General features: G+C 50.8%; 1 long non-coding RNA gene across 5 annotated transcripts; it reads left to right on the top strand.

The window, feature by feature from the left end:
* Positions 1-964: 964 nt before the first annotated feature.
* On the top strand, positions 965-3521 carry LOC309671036. 5 transcript variants are annotated; one of them, XR_014269092.1, is made up of 4 exons: positions 965-1818; positions 2793-2967; positions 3085-3167; positions 3282-3521. It is a non-coding gene; the product is annotated as an uncharacterized lncRNA (long non-coding RNA). The 5 variants fall into 5 exon arrangements; XR_014269093.1 differs by having other exon boundaries at positions 3272-3521; XR_014269094.1 differs by having other exon boundaries at positions 3085-3183.
* The last annotated feature ends 21105 nt before the right edge of the window (positions 3522-24626 follow it).

Genomic DNA, 24626 nt, shown 5'->3' with positions numbered 1-24626 from the left:
TGAGTGCGTGTGTCCATCACTGTGTGTCCCCATCACTGTGTGTGACTGTGAGTGCGTGTGTCCATCACTTTGTGTGTGAGTGCGTGTGTCCGTCACTGTGTGTGTGAGTGCGTGTGTCCGTCACCGTGTGTGTCCCCGTCACTGTGTGTGTGTCTGTGAGTGCGTGTCTATCACTCTGTGTGTGAGTGCGTGTGTGTGTCAGTGTGAGTGCGTTTGTCCGCCACTGTGTGTGTCTGGAACTGTGTGTGAGTGTGTGTGCGTCTGTCACTCTTTGTGTCTGTCTGTAAGTGCGTGTATCTGTGAGTGTGTGTCCGTCACTGTGTGTGTCAGTGTGAGTGCGTCTGTCCTGCACTGTGTGTGTGCCCCTGTCCCTGTGTGTGTCCCCATCACTCCGTGTGTGTGTCAGTGTGTCACCGTGTGTGTGTCACCGTGTGTGTCGCAGTGTCACCTGTCGATGCCGTTCCGTGGCTCTCGCGCCGCCCTCACTCACCTCCCGCGCTGTCCCCGTTTCTCCCGCCGCCCCAGCGCGCGCTCTCCGCTCTGTGTCCGTGTCCCGCCCGGCGCTGCCCCCCCGTGCTCAGGGCCGCCCCCCGCACCCCCGTCCCCGGCGGGACCGGGACCGGGACCGGGACCGCCGCCGGTGGGTGCCGCTTCCGCCGAGAAATACACAAAAACTCTGCGGAATGTGTCCGGGCCGCGGCGGACATCTCCCCCCCGGGGGTGGGCGGTGTCTCCGGCCCCGGGGGGCGCGGGGGGCCGCTCCGCCACCGCCGGTACCGGGGGGGTTGGGGGGGATGTGCCGCGCACGCAGTGCCGCGTCGTGCCCGCCAGGGGGCGCTGTGGGGCGGGGCCGCGGAGGGCGCTGGTCGCGAGACCGACCGCGAGGGGGCGCTGTGCTGTCGGCGGCGGCGCCGTTATCCCCCGAGGCCGCCAGGGGGCGTTGTCGGCGGGGCGGGACCGCGACCGGGAGCACGCGGTGAGTCGGGGGTCGTCGGGGCGGGGGGACCGGCGGGGTGGGGGATCAGGCTGGTGCGGCTCCCGGGGGTTGATCCGCGTGGAACGCGCACAGGAGCGGGGTTTGTTTCCCCGCCGGTTGCCGGTGCTCGGCCCCAGCCCGTGAGCGGCGGCGCGGAGGCCGCGGGGCCGCCCCCCTCCCCCCGCCCCGAGCGGCTGCACCTGCGAGATTGGGAAAAGCTGCGGAAAGGTTCTCTGATTGCCGGGCAGGGCTGAGCCTCGTTAGCGGAGATCCGGCCTCGGCAGCCTCCGCCCCTGCGCGGCCCGCGGAGACGGAGCGGCGGCGGGAGCTGCGGGGAGCGGCGGGACCGCAGGTCGGGCTCAGGCGGGGGGTGCAGCCGGGGAGGGGGCACGGGAAGGCGGCAGAACCTCTACCCTCGCCGTGGGCCCAGCCTGCCCGGGGGCAGCTTCCCGGGGAGGCGCCCGGGTTTCGCTTTTGCCCGGGAGACTGCGGCCGCCCCGGGGGAGCGGAGCGGGGTCGGCCCGGCCCGGCCCCGCGCTCCCACGGCAGCCGCGGCGGCTCGGGGATGGGGCGCTGGCCCCGGGCTCCCCCCGGACACCGGGGCAAACCGACACACGTTGGCTCTGGTGTGGGCCGGGAGCTCCCGTTCGAGCGAGAGCTTCGCCCCCTCGCCCCGGCTGCAACGCGGCGGCCGCTTCCTCGGGGGGGTTTCCCCCACAGGCAGCCGAGAGGCGGAGGGGTCAGCCCGGGCCAGGGCGGGGAGCACGGCCCCGCCGGGGGACGCCGACCCGGCAGGATGAGCTGGACGAGCAGCACGGCCCCGGCACGGGAGGAGAAGTCCGGTAAGTGCTCTGAAGCGTCTGTGCGGTGCTCGGGGGGCGTCGGGCGCACGGGGACACCCCAAACGCCCACGAGCTCTGGAAGTTGTGCCTGGTTGTGGGTGAGGAGGACGAGGTGCCGTGCTTGTGGCTAGCGCTGCTGGTGCCGGCCCTGTTGTGGGACAGTTTGGGGCTGGCACCGCTTTCGGGCTCGGGGTTATAGCTACACCTCGTTTCTTTGTTGTGCTTGGCTGTGGTTTGGCAGGAAAGCGTTTTTGCTTGTGCTTTCTGGTGGTGTCGCATGTCGTGCTGTGGGGCAGTGCCGGCAGCACTCCTGGGCAGAGGACCCGGCCCGGGATTGGGATTGGGACTGGGACCGGGACCGTGCCCCTGCTTCTGGGATGGGTCGCTGCAGGGGAAGCTCTGGTGTGGAACTGCCCCAGGACGGCTTCTCCTCACACCATCAGCGCATCCAGCCTGCACCGGTGCTGGTGTAGCTTTTGGCCATGGGCAGGCTGGCGACAGCCCTGTCCTGTGTTTCCCTGTGGGGCTTCTGGTTGTTCTGAGTTCCTCACTGAAACCCCTTTGGTTTGGTTCAGCTTTGTTTGATGTTTAGCATTGAGCTTGGCGATGACTTTTAGCAGGGGGTGAAGTGCAGCCTGTGGCTCTGCCAGTCTTGTTCCTGGGCGACGGTGGTGGTGGCGGCGAGTGCTGTATTGGAATAGCCCATTCTTGGCCCCAGTACTGCTCAGTGTTGTCTTGTGCTTGAAATGCTCCTTATTGAGCAGTGGGGTTTCAGTAAGGTGTGTGTTCTTGTTTGCTTCTCTGGGGAGCAATGTGTTTTTTCAGGCTGAGTTCCGAGCCTGCTGTTGTTTCTCCTTCCCTATTGCCCCTGTGTGGCATTGCGCAGCCTGGAGGCGGACACGCACCTCCCTTGCATTATGTGGGGCCGTGTTGTGCACCCCAGGAGCTCTCACTGACCAGTTTCACTTTTGCAGGTACAGAGGAGATGGTGCATTGCACGCGCCCCCTGGTAGCGGGGCTCCCCACCTCGCTTCTGTCCTCAGGACCAGGAGAGACCCAAGATGTGGACGTAATCACCATGGGAAGAGACCAGGCTCCCTGCACAGTACAGACTTAGCGGATGGACACCCTGGCTTGTTATAGCTCCAGGTAATTTCAGCTCCATCCAGAAGCTGTTCCTGATGATTGACAGTCGTGTCTTCCTGTTAGAGCTGCAGGTGTAAGTACTGTTCTCCCTAATAGAGGCTACGTCATGGCTTGTTACAGCTCCAGGTAGTGGACACTGCGGCTGTACAGCAGCACACGTTGGACAAGAGATGTTCGTGCTCTGCAGTGTGTTACTGCTCAGGGTATGTGAAGCCACAGGTAATTTCAATTCCTGCTGTGATTGTTTTCATTTCAGTTCTAGCTACTGCATACTCCAATTTGTAACTCTGGCTTATTTCTGTTTGAGGTAATTTCAGGTCCACCTTTGGCTTTGAGATGCTCCAGCTGATGGAAAGTCCAGTTCATTCCATTCCGGGCTCGTACTGCTGCTTCAATAAACACGCTCTCTTTTTACAACCATTTAAAGCAATCTCGACTTTAGCCGAGGTCGTAAATCAATCACTGTCATAACTTGTGTATGAATATGAACTGTCATAATTGTACACTAACTAGTCCGGGGGTTGTACCCCCCTTGAATAAAGAGTTGGACACACGAACAGTGGGAAAAGTGCTTTTTCGCCCAGAGACTATCTCATGCGTTGATTTTTGCCTGGTGCATGCCGGCGTCCCTAAATTCGGGGACCAACGCGACCGGACCCCCACCTCCGGTGGGGGTCCACGCACCCTGCCTCCCCTCCCCTCCCACCCCCCAAGACTGAAACACCCTCCCACCACCCACCTGTGTCTCCCACCCACCCGAAGTTTGTTCCCCCTGTGCCTGTTTTGGGGCCTGAAAGCAGCTGACTGAGCCTCTGTTTCCAAGTTCCAAAAACGCAGCACTTAGTTTTTTTTGTTTTCTGGGACTCAGAAACACAGGACTTAACCTGCATTTTCAAGTACTGAAAACACAAGATGTAGTCTCTTTCTGAGCTTCAGAAAGGCACTGCTCACCCTCTGCTTTTAAGTCTCAAAACACACAGCACATAATCTCTATTTTCCAGCCTGGAAAATAAAGAACTTAAGGTTTTTTTTGAGCCATGAAAACCGAGGACATCTAGTCCTTTTCTGAGCTTCAGAAGCTTAAGGCTGTGTTTTCAAAACATGAAAACACAAGACTTACTCTCCGTTTTCAACTGTTCAGAATGCTTTACTTGGTACCTTTCTGCACTCTACAACCCAACCAACTCAGCATGTTTCTACACCCCCTAAACCCAGCACTGAAATTGTTTTCTGAGCCCACATGTGATGTCAGGGGGAAGGGGGAGTGCAGCCCACCCACAGCCCAGGGGCCCAGATGCTCTTTCAGTGAGTGCTTGGGAACTGGGGTGGAGGCACCCTCCCTACAGGGAGGAGCAAGCCCCCTTGTCTCTGGAGGGGCAGCGCTAGCACCTGTAGGGAATTACTTTATTTATCTTTATTTCATCAGCAGCCACACACACACAACCCCCCCGTACAGAGCCTTGTCCAAGCACCCCACGAACACAGTCCCCCCCGGGCAAAGAAGACAACAGCCCCCTTCCAGAGCAATATCCCCCCACAACCTCCCGCTCAGGGGAACACCCACCCCCCACCCCAAAACCTCTCCGGGTGAAACACACAAACCCCCACCCTCCAAAGCCCCGTTCGGGGGTAACATCCCCCTCCACCCCAAACCCCCACTGGGGGGCCCACACACCCCCAACCTCCACCTGCCCCCCGCTCCGAGAAGCCGCGGCGGCAGCAGCCGGGGCCCTTCCCCGCCCGTGCGGCCACCGGGACCCGCCTGCCGCCGCAGAAGCGCCCCGCGCCGCCGCTGCCCGAGCCGCGCCGGCAGCGGCAGAGTCCCCCCGGCCCCAGCGCGGAGCGCCCGGGGGTGACACGGGGCTACCCCCGCTCCCCCCCGCCCCAGAACTCCCCGGCTGCCCAGACACAGCGCTCGGCCCGGGCCCTATTCTGTCCCCACCGGCCCCGGGGGGGCAGAGCCCGGCCCCGCGCGCGGGACGAGGATTCCCGGCCCGGTATCGCACCAGACCTCCCCCGGTCCCGCAGCCCCTCACCTTCTCCAGCGCAGCTCCCCCCGCCGCCGCCCGGCCGGGCCCCGAGCGGAGCAGAGCGGAGCAGAAAGAAACGTGTGGCCACTGCCGCTGCTGCCGCTTTTCTGGCCTCGCGCAGGCGCCCCCGCCCCGCCCCGCCCCGGTACTGGCCCCGCCCCGCCCCAGTACCGGCGCCCCGCCCCTCCCCGCCCCGGTACCGGCCCCGCCCCGCCCCAGTACCGGCGCCCCGCCCCTCCCCGCCCCGGTACCGGCCCCGCCCCGCCCCGCCCCGGTACCGGCCCCGCCCCGCCCCGGCACCGGCCGCATTGTGACGCCAGCAGGGGACTTGGGGACCGCCGCACCAGGCGGTGTCCCCCGCAGCCGGGCAGGACACACCCCCCCGCACGGTGCTCGGCCCGCCGGGGCGGGTGTTCCGCGCCCGGTCCGCGAGTTCCCCCGGGGACGGTCGCCCATCGCCGGCCCACGGCACGATGGGGACACGGTGGGGACACAGGGATAGGCCTCGGCCCCTAAAGCCCTGAAACGGGGATCCCCCGAGACCCACCCCGCACAAAGCACCACAGAAACCGAAGCGGTTCTCAAGCCAACACTAACAAAACGAGAAATACACCCAGACAAACCCAAACCAAAATAAACAATGCCGAGGGAAAAAACAAACCTCCTCTGGCAGGCACCGACCAAACAAAAAAGTCAGGTTTCGTCCCCAGGGAAATGTCTCCATCGTGGCACCCCGGGGCTGCACCAGTTACCCCAGTCCCACGGGCAGCCCACGGGTGTCCCCGCGTTGAGGGCGGGCAGGGTGGCAGGGCCCCCCCGCAGCGGGCACCAGGAGGGAGGAGAAGGCCGGGCACCAGGTGGTGAGGAGACATGGGAGGCAAGGGGTTATGAGCTGGGCAACACCTTCCTGCCAGAGGATCAACGTTTGTCCATGAGAAAAAATGGAAGGGAAACTAACCGGAGCAACCTGTCCCCACAGGAGATGAAGAGGCTGAAGTTCTGCCCCACTGCCAGGAGCAACCGCAACCTGCTCCTGGGGAGTGAAGCCCAGCCCATGTCCGTTTGCTCCACCTGCAGGGATGCCCGTCCCGCAGGAACTACCTTTCCCCGGGGCTGAGTGGGGAAAAAGGCATCTCCCTTCCCAGGGTGGCACTGACTGGCTGCAGGAGGGCGGGGAGCCACTCAGGAGTGATGGCCTCCAGGCTCTGATGCATGGACAGCACCTCCAAGGTGGCACATGTGATCTGCCCAGACATTTGAGAGAAACTGCCAGTGAAACCAAGGCCCATTCCCACTGGCCCACACCCACCTGTGGGGCTTTTGCTGTCTGCTGTTCGGCCTTCTGCCGCAGCCCCGCAGGCTGGGAGCCAAAAATTGCCTCAGGGTGAAGAGTTAGTCAGAAAGGTAGACAAGGAGCTGCAGAAATGGATGTGCCAGAAACACACCAAACATCTGCAGAGTGGCCTCAGATCAGCAGAGTTGGTCCCAGGTCTGTCCTTGCCTGAGTTCTCTAGAAGTTCTCCATTAAAACCTTTAGGGTGAAGTGTTTCCTCCCCAGGATCCCCCCACTGCTCCATCATGTCACTGCAAGGGAGCAGAAGTTCACCACTTGGCCCATGGGCTGTGGCACCTGCAATGCTCTTGACCCAGCCAAGTTCCCCTCTGCCCCAAAGCGGCTGTTGGGGGCCAGGGTCTGCACAGGAACGCTGGATCTGGCCACACTCAGACTTCCTCTCCCCAGAGCATGAGGGCCAGCGTCTTCGCCAGCTCCTCCTCAGCCATCAGGCCTGCCCGCAGGGGCTGGGGCAGGACACGTACCTGTCCAGGGGCAGCCACAGCTCCAGGGGGCTATTAACAGTCACAGGGTGAGCGAGGACGAGCACAGACACTGCCTGAGAGAGGAAGCTTCAGATGGTGTTGTGCTGCACGGTCATCATCTGGACATAAGTAGTGCTAAGGACTTCTGGTACCTGACTGAAGAAGACAAAAAGACCTGTTCTGTTCATCCTTTCCCTGTCCTCCTACAGAGCCCAGACACAGCCGTGCAGATGATACCAGTTCCCCTGACAATTACTCTGGATGCAGCCCTAAATATCACCCCAGCAGTCTGCCGTGAATGCCTTGTGCGCACTGCGAGCACACCCGCCTTTCCCACCGACGCAGCTGCATCAGTCTGATCCCCTGCCCGAGGTACTCGCCCTCCCTTCCAGACAAACCCAGCTCTCTGGGGACACTTTTCTTTCCTCCAGCCTCCTCCTTTCCCCCATGCCCACCCCCTTCCCCACAGGAGAGGACCTTCCCCTGAGCCTTCAAAGCTAGAAACTGTGTCTGGGATAGGGACAGCCAAACAATGGGGTCACTGTCTCATGGGAGCACTCAGCTTCTCGTGATGGGGCTGGCCCTCAGACAGTGACACAGGCACCAGCTGATCTCTCTCTCCACTGTGGGTGATGGCCACACAGCCCAGGGGACACTGGGAGCAGCCAGGCTCAGGGAAGACAAGAAGAACCAAGAGCAGGTAGACAATGTTGTAACATGTACCAAATACAGAATAAAATTCGGGAAGTTCATGGAACTGGGGACCAACAAAGAGAAAATAAGGGGATTGTGTAGAAAATGTGTAAAAAAAAATCAGCAGTGCCATGACTGAGGAGGACAAACCCCCCAGTGCCAACATAGTATTCCTCTTTGGGAAGGACTCAGGGTGCCAACAGCTCGCTGCAGCCCCCCGCCTTCTTGTTGCAGAAGACAGTGCTGTCCCCTGTAGGGCCCAGGGGCAAGGAGGGCTGAACACTCCCCTGGGAAATGGGGAGCAGCTGGGAAATTTGGGTGTCTCAGCTGTAATGGTCATGGGAACGAGCTCGTTTTGGTCTGGGTGTGTTAGTGTCACCCAACTGAGAAGCTGTCGGGAATGTGGCTGCCTGCACAGGGATCGGACAAAGCCCTTGGCTGTCCACACCACGTCTGCTGCTTTAGTCCACACCAACTGCCCGCGGTGCACTGCGGCAGCCGAGGTGGGAAGCTCAGCGCCATAGGGAAAAAGTGTCTATTTTACCTCTCTGAATAACTGTCCCGCCTGCATTTCTCCAGGATGGTCACCAGCCACTCGCCAGCTGCCTGAGCACACATAGGATTGAGGGCCAGCATCCCATCCAGCGCAGCAGAAATGAAGTCAGTGTGACCTGTGCTGGGGGGATGTGTGTGCATCTTCACCGCCTGAAATCAGAAATAGGAGAGACCCTGTCACAATTCTGGCTCTTACAAAAGGAAAGGAAACTCAGGCATCTCACTAGTGGGGTAGCCAGTTAGTCCTGGAGGGTGCAACTGCTTTAATGTCCAGCTATGCACGCAGGGCTTTTGGTGTTCTGTGTAGCTGAGAGATCTGGATGTGTCCCCCCGGCTCAGCCCCAGACCTCAACTGAAAGCAGGGCCATGGTAGCAAGGACCTGCCACATCCCTGCCACTGGCCCAATTACAGTAATGAGGGCTGTGTCTTGGCATGGGCTGACACATCAGCCTCCTAGCCGCTCACCACTGGGCAATAAAAAGTTGAAATCTGCCCTTTTGCTAACAGCTGCTGCTGTGGAGAAGCTTGGGCTGATGGATGTGGTGCTTCGGGATATTATGAGCCTGATGACAAGAAGCTGCTATTGATGTGAAAAAACTGTATATGAAATTGGACACAGTGACCTGAAACCAGGTTAATTTTATTGTCTTGCCAAGGTGGTGTGTTGCACCCAGTCACAGGAAATCTTTGTTTCGCTGGCCATCATCTGAGACAGAAGGACACTAAAATCTGTGACCCTACTACTGCCAAGCTTGAAGCTTTCCCAGTCACCAAAAGCCACCATCTAACTTATCTGCAATGTTGTGTGACAGCCCAAACCACAGAATAGCTCTAAATTCTTCACTCAATCTCCCCTGTCTCTCATGGATCTCAGTGTATGAGCTTCGACTGTGGAAAGTTCACAAAATGAAGGCCTGTAGGAAACCACCAGGGAAAATAAAAAATGCTAGGAGAAAAGTAGCAGAGTCTCAGAGGCTGAGGAAAGCTCCCTGAGCATCAGAAACCACAGGCTGGGAGGGGGCTGCCAGGGCCCAGCGGCTGTGCACGGTGTCTGATGCCTGTTTCTTGCAGCCCTGTGGAGCTGCACAGCAGGGACAGGCCCCAGCAGCATTTCTGTGCCTAGGGAAATGCTGAGGATCAGGGTCATCTGGGGCACATGGCAGCTTTGGGGATCTCTGATGCCAATGCATGGTCATTCAGGGACTGCCTACTGTCCAAAGGAGCTTTTCTGCAGACCATGTAACGAACTGGTACTGTAAGAATCCAGAACTGCCACAGGATTGTAGGATAATTCAGGTGGGAAGAGGCAGTGGGAGGTCTCTAGTCCAACCTCCTGCTCAGACTAGGGTCAGCCAGCCGATCAGACTGGGCTTCTCAGGAATGTGTGTGGTCAGGTTCTGAAAACCTCCAAGGAGGGGGATGCCACAACCTCCCCAGGCAACCCATTCCGGTGACTGACTGTCCTCCCGATAAAGCACTTTCCCTGTATATGCGGTCGGATGCAAGAGCTTGGCTGGCAAGAGCAGAAACTTGCTGTTGTGTGATTCACGAGCAGCCCAGAGACACCCTGCAGCAGGTGTCGGCATGGATGCCCGGGGAGCTCACTTATCAGGCTCCTGGATTTTAGGAGCTGCCCCTTTACCCCCTCACTGCCAACTACTTTTGAAAATAGTGCAGTTGATCAGCTGTGAGGGTCCCGGAGGTACCCACCACCGTGCTTTCAAGTGGGAAAGCAGGTGAAGAAAGTTGTGGTCAAGCACCACAAGCTGGGCTGCCTTTCCCACGTAGCCTCATTGACTCTGTCTCCACCCTGAGGTTGGGAACACACTGGTACTGCTGTGTGAGCAAGGAAACTTCAGCTGCTGTGCAGCAAAGGAAGTAAGCCAGCACTAGCAGAGACAGCCAAGCCTGCTTTCCCTTTCTCCCTGCCTCCTCGCTTGTTCCTACCCAGCATGAGCCACAAAAGCATTTGTGCGTCCTCGCAGAGAACCGGACCAGGGGGCTGACTAGTGTTACGAAGGACCCAGCTTGTTCCCTTTTGCTGATCTAGCTCTGTGCAGATTCTGTTTCCCCAGGGGCATCACCACACCAATGCTGGTGATGGGACAAGAAGAGAAGGCTGGGGACGGGATATCTGGCTGGCTCAGAGACCTCAAACGCAGCATGTTTAGCACTAGTGGAACCCAGCTAATTGGGTTTGTGACAGCTGTACTCAGACCTCCTTAAGACTTCTCTTTCCTATTCAAGTATTTCTGAAAAAGTGCTCTCTCAGCTTCACAACTGTGGGAAACACTTGGAGCTGAAGCAGGAATGATCTCAAGCACTTCTGCATCACACATTTCACTGCCCTGCAGAGCAGAGGGGACAAGAAAAAGAAGCAATGCTGATCGCCTCATTTGGCACCCAGACCAAGGTCTCACTGGGGCCAAAGTTACGCTCTTGCCATGCGTTCTGCTTTCTACCTGTCCCCGCTGCACTTCCACAGGACCAGCAAAAGGCTGTTTGAATGAAGTGGCTGTGCACCAAAGAGAAACGGGTGTACAGTGTCCCAGCATGGCAGTGGTAGTGGGAAAAACTCCTGGCAATGTGCTTTCCAGGCCTGTCTGTCTTTGCTTCTCCCAGCTCCCCCCAATCAAACCCATGGAGAGGAGCAGAGTGGACAGGAACACAGAAATAGGCGAATGCGTATTTGCTGGGTTGTTAAATTGAGCAACTAAGTCAACATTCCTAACAGACTGAGCTCATGCCCTGGCTGGGATTTGCTTCCCCACCCCTGGGCAACTCTCTGGTCTTCTCTTTCAATCATCTGAATTCTTGCAGGAGAAGATAAGATGATACATATGGATTTCTCACTCTTTTTTCCCCCAAGTGTAGCTGTCAGTAAGTTTTCCTCCTGATTTTCCCATAACATTGCTTTACAGCAGAGCCCCAGTGAGAAGAATTGCAGTCCTTTCCCAGTGTATGGGACAGAGAGATGGGTGAGAAGAGGAGGAAGGAAACCCCTTATTTCCTCCAGGCCAATAATTAATTATGAGTGAATGAAAACAAACTCTGGTACCAACTCCACCTCCTACTTCTTGTCACAGGTTCATCTGAAAGACCTGTCAGGTAAATATCTGCTATTTTTATGAGCATCAGAATTGTGTTCAGTATCCTCATTCTCGGCCATCAACCCCTGTATGTGTCTTGTCCCCTCCCAGTGCACCGAAGAGTTGAAAAGCACCATCTGGCAGGGCATGATGTAACTTGTCAGCCAGATCTGCGTCAGCTCCCCCAAGCTTTGAAAATATAGTGTCTGTAACTGAAAGATACTTAACTGACACGTTCCAGTTCTTTATTTTATTATGTGCAGTACAGCAGGACTCAGCGGCCGGCTGGCAGCGTGGCTCAGCCACACCAAGCGCCGCACACACGGCAGCTGGGGTGTCCCTCTCCCAAGCACCCATTGCCCCAGCCAAACCGGTGAGCGTGCAGACAAGAGAGCGGTGCCATTTCCACAGCCCCTGCCTTGTTACCGAAGAACACGGGTCTGTCACCTCGCCAGCATTGGATTCTTACTCCCCTCCTTCTGCCTGCGCAGGCTGGGTTACTGCTCGGGTCCACTGTGTGAACACCCGAGCTGTGCAAGGGACAGAGGGACCGCTTGCTGACTCAGGCTGCAGCTCCCACACGGACAGAGGGACTCGGTACCCCCTCCAGCATCTACATGCCCGAACCGCCGTCCGCTTCCCAGCCGTACCGCAGAGCGTGCCTTTCTCAGATCCTACGGGAACCAATGCCACAAGCAAGCATCACTCCCAGAAAACTGCCCGGCTTGAGTTAAAAGCTCACCCTCAGGTGAAATAACAGACCGGGAAAACCAGACCTTTGTGCCACAAGTAACAGTTCCTGGGTGCTTTTGTCTGCTTTTCCCCCGTACTGTGCAAATGCGCCCTTTCTTGGCTGGGTTTTCCTGTTACTGAAACAAGTTTAGTTGCCACTTCATCTTTGTGGTGTTAAGCTTTATTGATTATGGCCAGGTTGTCACTTATTAGATAGCAACAACCTCCCCCTCTCCAAATTCTTCGCAACCTTTGCAATGTCTGCAGAGAGAGACCTCAAATAAAACAGGCATGAAAATTAAATGCCTGTGCCTTTACGCAAATAAATCGTTTCTGCATCAGGACCACAGTTTAGACAAAGGAGGGAAAACCTGCGCTGCTGCCTGCACCTCCTCTGTGACTAAGCAGAGCATTTAGATATCCAAAGCTGTCAAACAGTAATAAAAGTTTCACTGCATGTGCTAGAAGCCTTTCAGTGCTAGATGCATATTAAATCAGCCTACTTGTCACGTCTAATGAAGAATTAGCATTACTGTCAAAGCTTGTTAAGGCGATATAAAAATTATTCTGTGAATATATATGTTACAAGCTCAGTTTCTGTATGTTGCTATACTGAATAACGTAGGAGGGAACAGTGACTTTCAATTATCCTTACGCTACTATTAAACACAATAATTGCAGTGTCTTGGTTGGCCTACATACCTAGGAGAACTTGGGAGGGAAAGACGGAGAATATTTAAAATAATGAAATCTTGGCAGCGTAATTACTATTTCTAAGTATGTATTTTTCACCGATATCTTTTGTTGAGGTAATTACTCCGGATAGTATTTTTGACCTCAGGCAGTAACTTACATGTACCAGCTTCCTCCCAAACACGTATCAGCATGTTCCTAAAAGGAGTCTGTTAGCATTTGTTAAACACGCCACGGAGGGCAAGCAGAAGTGGTGCTTATGCAGTAATATTACAGCGTGACTCTCTGCCAAGCCTTGCTTGTGATATGCCAAACACACACACCGAAACTTGCAGCTTTAGCTTTCAAACACGTTTGGATCCGGCTCCAAATTAACCCTGACTTTTCTTGTCTTTAAATCTGTACCTATAGTCAGCAGTAAAAGCAGCGTTTCATCTTCCAGGCTAACAGCCAGAAGGACAGACCTTTCAGAGAAAGAGCTAATGACTCGGTGCCCATTGCTCCAACAACCCATGGCACCAGTGTCCTCACGGCACTGCCAGGGACCAGGGTGCTGCAGGACACTCGCAGCATGGGCAGGGCGTGCAGCTGCACCTTTCTGCTCATGCCACCCCTCCGCCCGTCCTTCCGTCTCGGGTCCCAGTAGGACACAAACTTCAGCAGGACCCAAGGGGATACTAGCTGGATTGGATGCTCGGAGAGCAAAGAGCAGCTGCAGCTCCCACTGATGCTGTCTGGACCTATAGCTCCCCACTATCACTTTGAAACACCCAGCCTGTGACAACCTATGCAGGCTACACAGATACAGCCAAAAGCAGATGCCACACTCATTTCTGTAGATGATGCTGGTGCTACCCGTTTTGGCTCACATCCTGTTTGCTACAAATCTTTCCACTGATAATCATCTGCATGATTTGTCTATGTAAGAGGTATTTGAACCTGACTCAACCATGTAGAAACTTTTTCCTTATAACCTTGATATTCAGCGTTAGATCCACACGGCCCGAAACTGTGTTAACTAACCACTGCTGCAACAAATTGCTTTTCCTTTTCACCCCCTACACCCAATTGTGCTTGCTTTCAGGTAACCATTCACTCTCCCCTGCAGATCACTGACCTGCGGGGAGATCTGTTAAGCTACAGATAGGAGGAAACCATTCTCCATTACCATCAATTTCTCTCTTTTAGTTCTTTGAAGTTTTGTATGCCAGCTACAGTGTGTTCATTCAGGCTAAATAAGACTCAAGAAGGTTTATTTCAGTTTTCACAGCACCAACCTTCTACAATGACCTTTTCCCTCTATGTCAGGACCAAGCCAACATAATTTTCCTTCAGTCTAAACCAGAAAATAGTAGGCTGAGACAAACCTTAAAAAAAGAGAAGTGAATGGCATTTTCCCATATTTAGTACAGGATGAGGATTTAAAAAAAATCCAGAGCCTGTAAAAAGCAAATGCCTCCCGTCCTCCATGGAGATAGCTTGGTACCACCCCGATGATGCATGTCAGAACACAATTATTTTTCTTATGAAAGCGCCTTACAAGAACCACTAAGTCATCGTACTTCTATCACAAAGGCCCGAGGCTGGGTAAAGCCATTTGGGTCATGATTAACTGCTGTGTTGATTGAGGTTGATTTGGTAATGCATTTCTGTCTCAGTTTCCACAAAAATAAAAAAGCCTTTCCTATAGCCAGGCAGAAATGTGAAGTCAGGGGAACGGGGGACATCCAGCATGATATGCTTGCACCCAACATTCCATGCTCGTTGATCTTCTTTGTGTGTGTGAAATGCCGGCTAAAGGTACTGCCGGTCCCTGTAAAACCCCACCTCCTTTTTAGTGGCTATTTTACTAATTTGAAGCACTTCTGTTATCCACACATGGCAGAATAAATAAAGTCTAAAAGTTTATGAACATTTCGCAAAGAAAGATGCACAAGTACAGTTAAATGAACAGTGCCTGAGCAGGAAGAACTCTTGCTGTGAGACAAAGACTTATCTTTGGAAACAGGCCTTATGTGATAAAGTTTGACATTTGAGAAGCTTCAAAACATAGCAAGAGTATAGCACCAGAGGATTTTCTTTCAATTCTTGTTAGAAGGTAGTCAAATAAAAGCTACAAAGATACCCAGATAAGCTCACATTATTGCTTTCTCAAAATAAATGTGGCATTACTTATACTCCACAGGTTCCACTACCTATTAAGACTTGTGCTTTTCCAAGTCTAAAAGCTGAGTAGTGCAAATTAATATCTTTAAATGCCTGAGAGGAACGCTGACATTACAATGGACATCCCCTTAGCAAAATAAAACAGTGATGCTCGTCACGTATGAAAATTCAAGTTTGGATTTCAGGACTTTGAACTAACACCGATCATCAGTGTGATGTATCTCAGGATCTTCTGAACATCTAATTGTGAGGCTGCTTCTTCAATAGAGTTGGCGGCTCGCAACAAGATGCTGCAAACAGCTTCCCTTAGCTGTGTCAGCAGAAGGACTTGTCAAGTCCATGTCTGGAGAGGCAAGAGGGACCCAGAAGGCTTCACCACAGAACAAGCGGGGTGGGGCATTAGTAACCATGTCCTGAACTGAACAAGTGATGTATTAGTACCAAAATCTGTTAATCTTGTTCTTCACAATAGTTTAGATCTCACTGAACCCTAAAGTGAATTGAAAATGAATTCTGCATTTTACAATGACACATACCAGGATGAAAAAAAAAAAAAATGCAAAGCTTGAAATTCAGTTACTAAAGAAGCAGGAACAATGCACAGCTACAGAAATGCCCGTATAGGGGATTCTTCTGCCAGCCTTGAGAAGAGAGAGAATTTGGAGGCTGGTTTGTGGTAGACCAGAACTAACTTTGGATACGGGGAACAGAGGGTATGATGCAGTGACAATATTATTGTTCCTTCTTTTCCCTTTGAACTATTCTCTGCAATGCTGACAAGAAGTGGGTTAGGGATCAGAGTACACTCACCACCGTTCTGTGCTTTAAGAGCAAACCTCAACTGAAATGGCCTGTGTAATTTGACTGAGACTGGTTTGTTAGTTTTTTTTTTTTTTTTTTTGAGATGATTATTTCTGCAGATCATCTTGCCACGTGTTAAATTTAGAGATGAGCTGATAAAGGCAATAACACTGTTCTGTCATCACTGTCTTGGTTATCTTTTGAAGACTTCAAACCCCTTAGCATTAAGTCCTTAAAATTTCTAATATATGAAACATAGGATCATAGAACCGCTGAGGTTGGAAGGGACCTTTAAGGTCATCAAGTCCAACCATTAACCTACCCTGAAAAAAAACACTTCTAAACCATGTCCCTAAATACCTCATCTACCCCTTTTTTAAACACCTTCAGGGACGGCGAATCCACCACCTCCCTGGGCAGCCTATTCTAATGTTTAATGACCCTTTCAGTGAAAAATTTTTTCCTAATATCTAAACTAAACCTCCCCTGACATAACTTGAACCCATCTCCTCTCATCCTATCACTTGTCACCAGGGAGAAGAGGTCAGCTCCCATCTCTCTAAAACCTCCTTTCAGGTAGTTGTAGAGGGTGATAAGATCTCCCCTCAGCCTCCTCTTCTCCAGGCTAAACAACCCCAGTTCCCTCTGTTGTTCCCCATAAGACTTATCCTCCAGACCCCTCACTAGCTTTGTAGCCCTTCTCTGGACACGCTCCAACATCTCTAAGTCCTTCTTGTAGTAAGGGGCACAAAACTGAATACAGTACTTGAGGTGGGGCCTCACCAGTGCCGAGTACAGGGTGATGATCACTTCTCTAGTCCTGCTCACCACACTATTCCTGATGCAGGCCAGGAGGGTGTTGGCCTTCTTGGCCACCTGGGCACACTGCCAGCTCATATTCAGCCAGCCATCCAACAACACTCCCAGGTCCTTCTCCCCTGGGCAGCTTTTGAGCCACTCTGTCCCAATCCTGTAGCGCTGCATGGAGTTGTTGTGACCCAAGTGCAGGACCCGGCACTTGGCCTTGTTGAACCTCATACCATTGGCCTCAGCTCATCGGTCCAGCCTGTCCAGATCCCTCTGCAGACCCATCCTACCCTCAAGCAGATCAACACGCGTGCCTAGGGTTACTTACTGAGAGTGCATTCGATCCCCTCATCCAGATCACTGATAAAGATATTAAAGAGAACAGGCCCCAGCACCAAGCCTTGGGGGACACCACTTGTGACCGGACACCAACTGGATTTAACTCCATTCACCACCACACTCTGGGCACAGCCAGCCAGCCAGCTTTTTACTCAGCTAAGGAAACACCAGTCCAGGCCATGAGCAGCCAGTTTCTCCAGGAGAATGCTGTGGGAGACAGTGTCAAAAGCTTTGCAAAAACCCAGGTAGATAACATCCACAGCTTCTCCCTCATCCACTAAGGTGGTCACCTTATCATAGAAGGAGATCAGGTTTGTCAGGCATGACCTGCCTTTCACAAACCCATGCTGACTGGGCCTGATCACCCTGTTCTGCATGTGCCATGTAATGGCACTGAGGATGATCTGTTCCATGACCTTCCCAGGCACTGAGGTCAGACTGACTGGCCTGTAGTTCCCTGGGTCCTCCTTCTGGCCCTTCTTGTGGATGGGTGTCACATTTGCCAACCTCTAGTCAGCTGGGACCTCCCCGGTTATCCAGGACTGCTCATGAAGATGGACCATACCACATGATTTGTGTAAGTAAGCTTTAATCAGACTGCTAACTGAAACAATTGCTGTAGAGCATGGTTTGTCCTAGCTGAGTACTCCTGACTTCAGAATCAATATGCCCCCACAGAACTGAGTGTCTTCTCCACCTTCGCTGGGAAAAGACAGGATTCCTGGTCTTAAATCCTGCAGCAAATGTTTTCCCTATTCTCTCAAAGACAGCCAGGATCACAGCACAGTTCTAACACAATAGTGTCAACATGAATGCAGCATACAGACCAGATACCGACAAAACTGTATACAGGCAACTGTATTTTTGCTGGGCGCCACCACAACCGGTGGAACACGCTGCTCAACACACCCTCTCTGTCCAAAAGATGCCTGTAAGTACAAAACCTTTGCTGCATAAAACTCATCCCTTCAGAAGGACACAAGTGCTATCAGTGGCCGTCACGGTTACAGTTAACTCACTACCTGCATTCTCACAAGTGGTGCTAATCTGAAGCATTCCAGAAACAGCAAGATCAGGGACCTCACACGGTCCATCACTCCAAAACAACTTTTGACAGGTGTCCCATAGCTATTCTTTGCTTTGTCCTACACCTTACCTTGGTGGTCACATTAGATGTTAACTGTGCAGGATGGTACAGTCTGAGCCCACTGACTGGTGTAATCAGTGACAGAGTGACTCAGTTCTTGAGGAACATCAGGTATGCACAGATGCTCCAGACCCACTTCAGAGACTGATGAAGTGCCCTTTGGGATCTTTGAGGTCCCCCTTCCCCTTCAAGAGTTTGGCATCATTGCTTTTAATCCATCTGCTGTACTGTCACACCAGAATTTATTTGGAAATGCTACATATATATTTATCTACACCTTTACACAGTTTTTATGTTACCTACATATATTCTCCGGCGGAACTCTCCATCATAACCTCAGATTTTCTTAGGGAAGTTGGCTCTGATCAAATAATGAAGCTAAATTCAGGTGACCGAGGGCAAACACTTCCACACATACTTGTTTCACTTCTGTACTTCAAATGACAGTCTTTTCAAGGTAATCTAAAATATCCCTGGACCCGAATTCCTTAGAAAGGAAAGTGTCATTGGATATCTTAATGAACTAATGAAACAAAGCCTTCATTTAAACTTAAAAGCATCAGCTACAATTTAAGCACCACTTCATTTTGACAGGATCTGTTTAAACCACTGCCAGTCAAGTCATAACAGGGGCCACCAACCTTCCATTTCTAATAAGCAATTAACTCTAGCAGGCTTTCTAAAAAACGTAGTCCTTCACTAAATTAGGAAAAAAAACCCGTAACTTCCAATACATGACCCTGACCAGTTCTATTTCTTTAGAGCACCATTTTTCATTGTTGAGTTGTGAATTCCATCGAAATCATTACAATCATCTTTGACCCCACCCCCAAAACCAAAAACTTAGCAGTTGATTTTTAAAGGAAAATCAAATCCCTGTACCTCCACCCATCAGCATTTAGGTCAAAAATCCAAGAAGGGGGTGAACACAGACTAGCAATAGCAGAGACTGATTTTTAGAAAACCAGGTGGTTTTCCACTACCAGACAGAAATTCCCCACAAGCGTTTCTATCTTGCAGTTCAGCTCGATTTTTCTCTCAGACAGTCCCACACTTCTGAGATCTACACAGCCCCACTGCTGACAACCTGTAGAGGAGGTAACCGAAGTTAAACTCTAAATGAACGCAATGCTATTACATTTCTCCTGTTTACTGCCATTTACTTCACAAAGCTCTTAAATGTTTAAGTAAGTGTCAAACTGCAAGACACTAACTGCTTTCTCATTAAGCATCAGAATAAAGAGATGCTTATTTTAACTCATTTCTTCAGGCAGTTGCTGATAGTTATCTTGCCACATACGGTGGTGGGGGTAAACTGTGCTTAGAAATTATCAGAGGCTGATTCTGCCTAATACAAAGACTGTGGCTGCCTGCAAGGTAAAAGCATGTTTTAAAGTACTAACAGCACTTCAGCAGCTGTATAGCCTTAAGAAAATGTGATGTAACTTTGGAGCAGTGGAAACAGTAAAACCCTCCTCCGATCTTAATATTCTAGCTGTGTTTTGTCAGCTACCTACCTAACCCCTGGACTCATTTCCAATAAATCCACTGAAATTTGAGTGTACGACATTGTGTTTGACACCACCTTCTCGCTGGTAAGTGCCAGTCACAGATTTCAGCAGTCCTGCAGGAGGCAGTTAGAAGATTCCACGATTATCCTGATATGTGTTATCATAGCAAAAAGAGATGGCGATCCCGGCAAAGAGATTTTGGCTGCAGTTTTGAATCTGAAGGTAGAAGTGACAACAAAGCGGCAAGCACATGGCAATGTATTACTCCGGCCAGAATAAATCAAAGAAAACAAAGTAAAAACAGACTGCAATTCTGCCCCTGCAACACAGAGCAGCTTCTCAGCATTAGCTGATGATGCAGGTGGGGTTTTGTTTCTCACATGAGACCAAATGGCAGGACCAGTCTTCTCATGGCTGCAATTTCTGCATGGTCACTTCCACTTCAGTTTGGTTATTTCTGCTCACAGAAATTCTCCAAAAATAATAATCCTTTCTGGGAGCTTCTTTGTTGTCTGTTTGTTTTTATTGGATGGGTGTCTCTTTCCTGTCTTTTGCCTCTCATTTTAGTTGCTGCCATTCTGATCATTATCTTGGGCAGTTAAGGATGTAGGCTGTAAAGCAGCTGCTTTCAATAGTCTAAATCTAATTTCAACCTCCCTAAATCTAAAAGATTATCACAGAAGGAAAACACCTGTTACTGTGGTGGGAAAAGTCATGCTGGTCTTTGGGGTTTGTTTGGTTTTTACTATCACAGCTGTAATAAAAAGCCATGAAGGCTTCCACACCTTTGCACCTTCTCCCTGGGTTGGCATTATTTTATATCTCTGAAGGAGGTTTTGGAGATAGAGTCATCTCCTACTTGATGGTGATCTCACGACCTTCAACAAAATACCAGAGCAGGAGCAGACAAGATGAGTACTTGCTTTTTTATCTCCCAATTGCCAAATCTGGTCAGGCTGTCATGAAGGCGTTCAAGCACATCTATTTAAATCTACACCCCGCGTGCAACCTTGCCACCAAGATGTGGGAATACATTTAAGAGAAAACTTAATCTGTGATGCCTTGTCTGAATGTCCCTGCCTGAGCCTTAGTGCACTGTCAGCACAGGCCCTTGGCAGGTGGCTGTAGCAGCCAGGGAAAGAGTGAGGCAGCTTTGCAGGCTGGCAGCAGGTGGTGTCACCTCACCAGAAGAGATATGCTAGAAATGGAACATAAGGCAATGCATCAAACCAGGGGAAACAGCCATCTGGCAAGCTCCACAATACTTCTAGATCCAGGCTCGAGTTTCCCTCCTAAGAGAGCTGCTACCAAGAACATGTGCCCACCCTTGATCATAGCAAGCTAGTTAGACAGCTCATGCACATCACACCTCAAATAACGGTATTAATACTGTTGTGACTCCTAAACTGTGATAAAAACAAAGTAATTACTTAAAAACCAGGGCAAGAGAACCTTATCTTGCCATTATCTCAACAAAAGAATGCTAAAGGAACTTCTCCAATTTCAAGCAAAACTTAATTTTAAAACAAGAACTAGTTCAACTTAAAACTATAAATGGCGGAACCAAACCCATAGCAGTGCAGCTCACCTCTGCCTTTGCTACTTCCTTAACCCTTATTTGGAAGAAGAGCTTGCTGCCCAAGAAACTTTGTCAGGAAGGTGAGGAATGATTTTCTACCTCTCCAGCTACCTCACAGTAACCTGCAAAAGGCACCAAGTTGCTCTGCGGAAGTTTGTACCCAGTAACATGCTGTGGTAGCACTGACAACGCCACTGAGCTGCCGCTGTGCAGCACATCACTCTGGGGTCTTCTGTACCCTCACCCAGTAGGTATACCAACGGCAGTGCACTCGCAAAGCCTGCCTGGTCCCCTGAGGGCAGCCAGGCATCTCCCCAGCTCCACCTAGGCAGCACAGCTTTTCCCTGTCTCCATGGTTTGGCAGCAGAGTCCGGTTACTCAGTCTGGCATTGGCCACAGTAATGGACCTGACATGTCCACAGGGTACTGCTGCCAGCTCCTGTGAACACCTCTGGAACACAGCAGAGAACAGCAAGGCACTACCCAGCCATATGGCTCATCTGCTTTCAGACATGTTGGATAACCAGGCAGTGCCTACATGGGCAGCCTGGAAACCCCTCACACCATTCAAGACAATATTGTCAACAGGAGCACGGAAAGACTTGCTGGTGCAGGTACCTGTTTTGAAATACTGACCTGCTTTGGTGCCAGAAAATTGCATTTGAGGTAAGAAATGTTCATGGCCATACTTGAAGGTGCAGGGCTTAATCCATATCCTCCTGTTTTAGCACGTGCCTTGCTCAGTGTAGTGGCCTTTGAATTAAATCATGGAATCATTGCAGGTGCTTTTTAAAAAAAAAAAAGCCATCTCTGCTAAGCTCCCTATAGACCAGTTTTTAATATAATTACCTTCCCTTGTAGCAATGCCTGCTGTATTTAACTCATCACAAGATTTAATACAAAAAAATAAAGCACTTCAAAAATCAGCCACAGGTTTCTTTTTGTACCTCTGGCTTCCACCTCTACAGAAATCCTTCCTTGCAGGGAACAGATTAAAAGAAAGAACTGATTAGAAATTGGCTGAAATTTCTAGAGAGCAGGTGAGGAAGATAGCTTAACACTCTCTGCCTGTGTATTCCTGCTGCAGCTTAAGGGTTCAACTACAGCAGAAGTGTCCTCCCTGTGACTGACTTGACTGTGATTTGTATTTCTCCCTACATGCACTCCCTGTTGGGGCAACAGCTTTGGCTATCAGTATTATCAGTCAACTTAAATTTGCAGAACTGAAGATGAGATAATAATGCTCAGAAGAGAGCCAGGAAGGGAAGCTTTGCACTAAGCTGCACTGAAAACAAGAGGTCATTTTATAAAGACCCTGCAGGAAGTTTCAGACTACCTCAAAAATATTCCACTCCTGCTTCTTTATCTCCTATCCCCCCATATGTTCCTTAACAGATTAGAGGTGTTTTTCCAGCAACACGAGTAGCTATGCTTGTATATTTTCACAGAATGGTCAGGGTTGGAAGGGACCTTCAGAGATCTTCTAGTCCAACCCCCCCGCCAGAGCAGGGTCACCCAGAGCAGGTTGCACAGGACAGCATCCAGGCGAGTTTTGAATGTCTCCAGAGTGGGAGACTCCACAACCTCTCTGGGCAGCCTGTGCCAGTGCTCTGCCACCCTCAAAGTAAAGAAGTTCCTCCTCATGTTAAGATGGAACTTCCTGTGTTCAAGTTTGTGCCTGTTACCTCTTGTCCTATCACTGGGCACCACTGTAAAAAGACTATTCTCATCTACATGGCACCCTCCCTTTAATTATTTATAAGTATTGATAAGATCCCCCCAATCTTCTTTTCTCTAGTCTAAAAAGACCCAAGTCCCTCAGTCTTACCTCTTAAGAAAGACCATCCCATCCCCTAATTGTCTTAGTAGCCCTTTGCCGTACCCTCTCCAGTAGTTCCCTGTCCTTCTTGAACTGTGGAGCTGAGAACTGGACAGTAAATACCACTTTCAACTAGTGGCAAAGCAATGTCAAGGAAGCAGTTACCTGAATTATCAGGGAAACAGGATATGGCTCCCAGTGTCATTCCTGATTTCACTTGGTAAGCTTAACAGCATTTCACAACTGTGCAAACATCGGAGTGCACCCAGGAAACAACCTAGAGCAAAAGCAAAATTTCTGGAGAGTGCCTACAGGTGCAAAATCATGCTAGCTAGCAAACTTCTGGGAGAAAGGAGTTTTACCGAACAATTAGAATTGATATTCTGCAAGTTAAGAAATCCCGAAGCTCCCCCACACCCCTTAAGCACTTACTGCTGACAGACTGCGTGACCTTTCACAGTAAATCACCACAGCTTGCATCCTGCTTAGTGAATACAGCAGATCACAGGAAACTTTAGTCTGCAAGGTAATATGAGTCCCAATTCCCCCTTTCCCACACCATGAATACATGGCAAAAACAAAGCTTTATGTCATTATTGGGTGGGTGTCAGCAACTTGTTTAAGCGAGCCATTTGATAAGATGGAGAGCTTCCTGCAGAGTTGCTATTGTCCAGAGTAGTGCATTCCTTTCTCAGAAGATAGAGATACAGTAAATTGATCACTGAGAAAACCAGGGAATTATTCTGCCTAGTGAATACTTTAGCTCCTTGTCAGCCAACATCTGTATTGAGTTATCACTTAAGCCAAAGCACTTCACAGGTTCTGCCTAGAAAAACATCAAGAAGTTACCCAACTGATGTGTTTTGCAATCCTTAACTATTGTATGAGCTTCAGATTTTGTGCGAGTCATTTTCTGTAAGTAATATAGGAAACCTTGACATAGATAATACCAGTCATCTTTCAAAATTTTCTTTCTTTAAGTCATCTGTTGTTTATACCTCCTGCTAAGGAAAACATAGCATATCAATGAACAGGACAACCCATCAGCACGTAACTAATTTCTCCAATTCACACCATTTTTCTCAATCAGATGACTCACCAAGTTCATGTACACAGCTCTAATATGAAAAACCAAGAGACTAACAGAAACAAATTTTTATTGCACCAAACAAAACTGTAAATTATAAAGCTTTCAACATATAAGCAGTAACAGGATAGCAAAGCTCCCTAAAGTGATTATAGACTCCTGTTGGTTATACCAGCCAACAAAACGTGATGACAATTTACAGAGCAATCAAATCCTCACCTACAGCAGCACTTAAGCTTAAAATAAGTTTTTAAGTACAATGGTACCTTATACTTCATAGCAAGCAAGGTTCTGGTTCTCAGACATATTACTGAAACCCGTTTGTTATTACCCACTGCCAGTGATGGTCCATAGGTTGAAACTTAACAAGCCTCTCTGAAGGAGCAGAAAAATCAGGCTATTTGAAAGACAACAATCCAGGACCTCCAGCTAACAGCCAGCAGATACAGCTGTACCCTCAGCAGCACAGTCCCAGTCCCACACTGCTTAAATAAAGCAGGCACAACAGGTTTAATGAAGGCAACCACAGCAAGCCACAACCTAAACTTTTAAGAGACCTCCCTCACAGCAATAAGACAACACTGAAATACACCCAAAGCAGCAGAACATAAAGACAAAGACTAATAAACAAAGGAAAAAAAAAGCCCAGGACCAAAACAAAACCAAACCAAACCAACAACAAAAAAAAAACAACAAAAAAACACAACCAAAACCAAAAACCAATGTCATAAGCCCAAGCTTAAATAAGGCTGCTGGACCAATGAGCAGAGCGTGTGTGATGGAGGCAGCAGGTGT

Source organism: Vanellus vanellus (assembly GCF_965231255.1).
Source record: "Vanellus vanellus genome assembly, chromosome: 4".
NCBI lineage: Eukaryota > Metazoa > Chordata > Aves > Charadriiformes > Charadriidae > Vanellus > Vanellus vanellus.
Note: the sequence above shows the minus strand (reverse complement) of the source record. Positions and strands in the feature narration are given on the sequence as shown.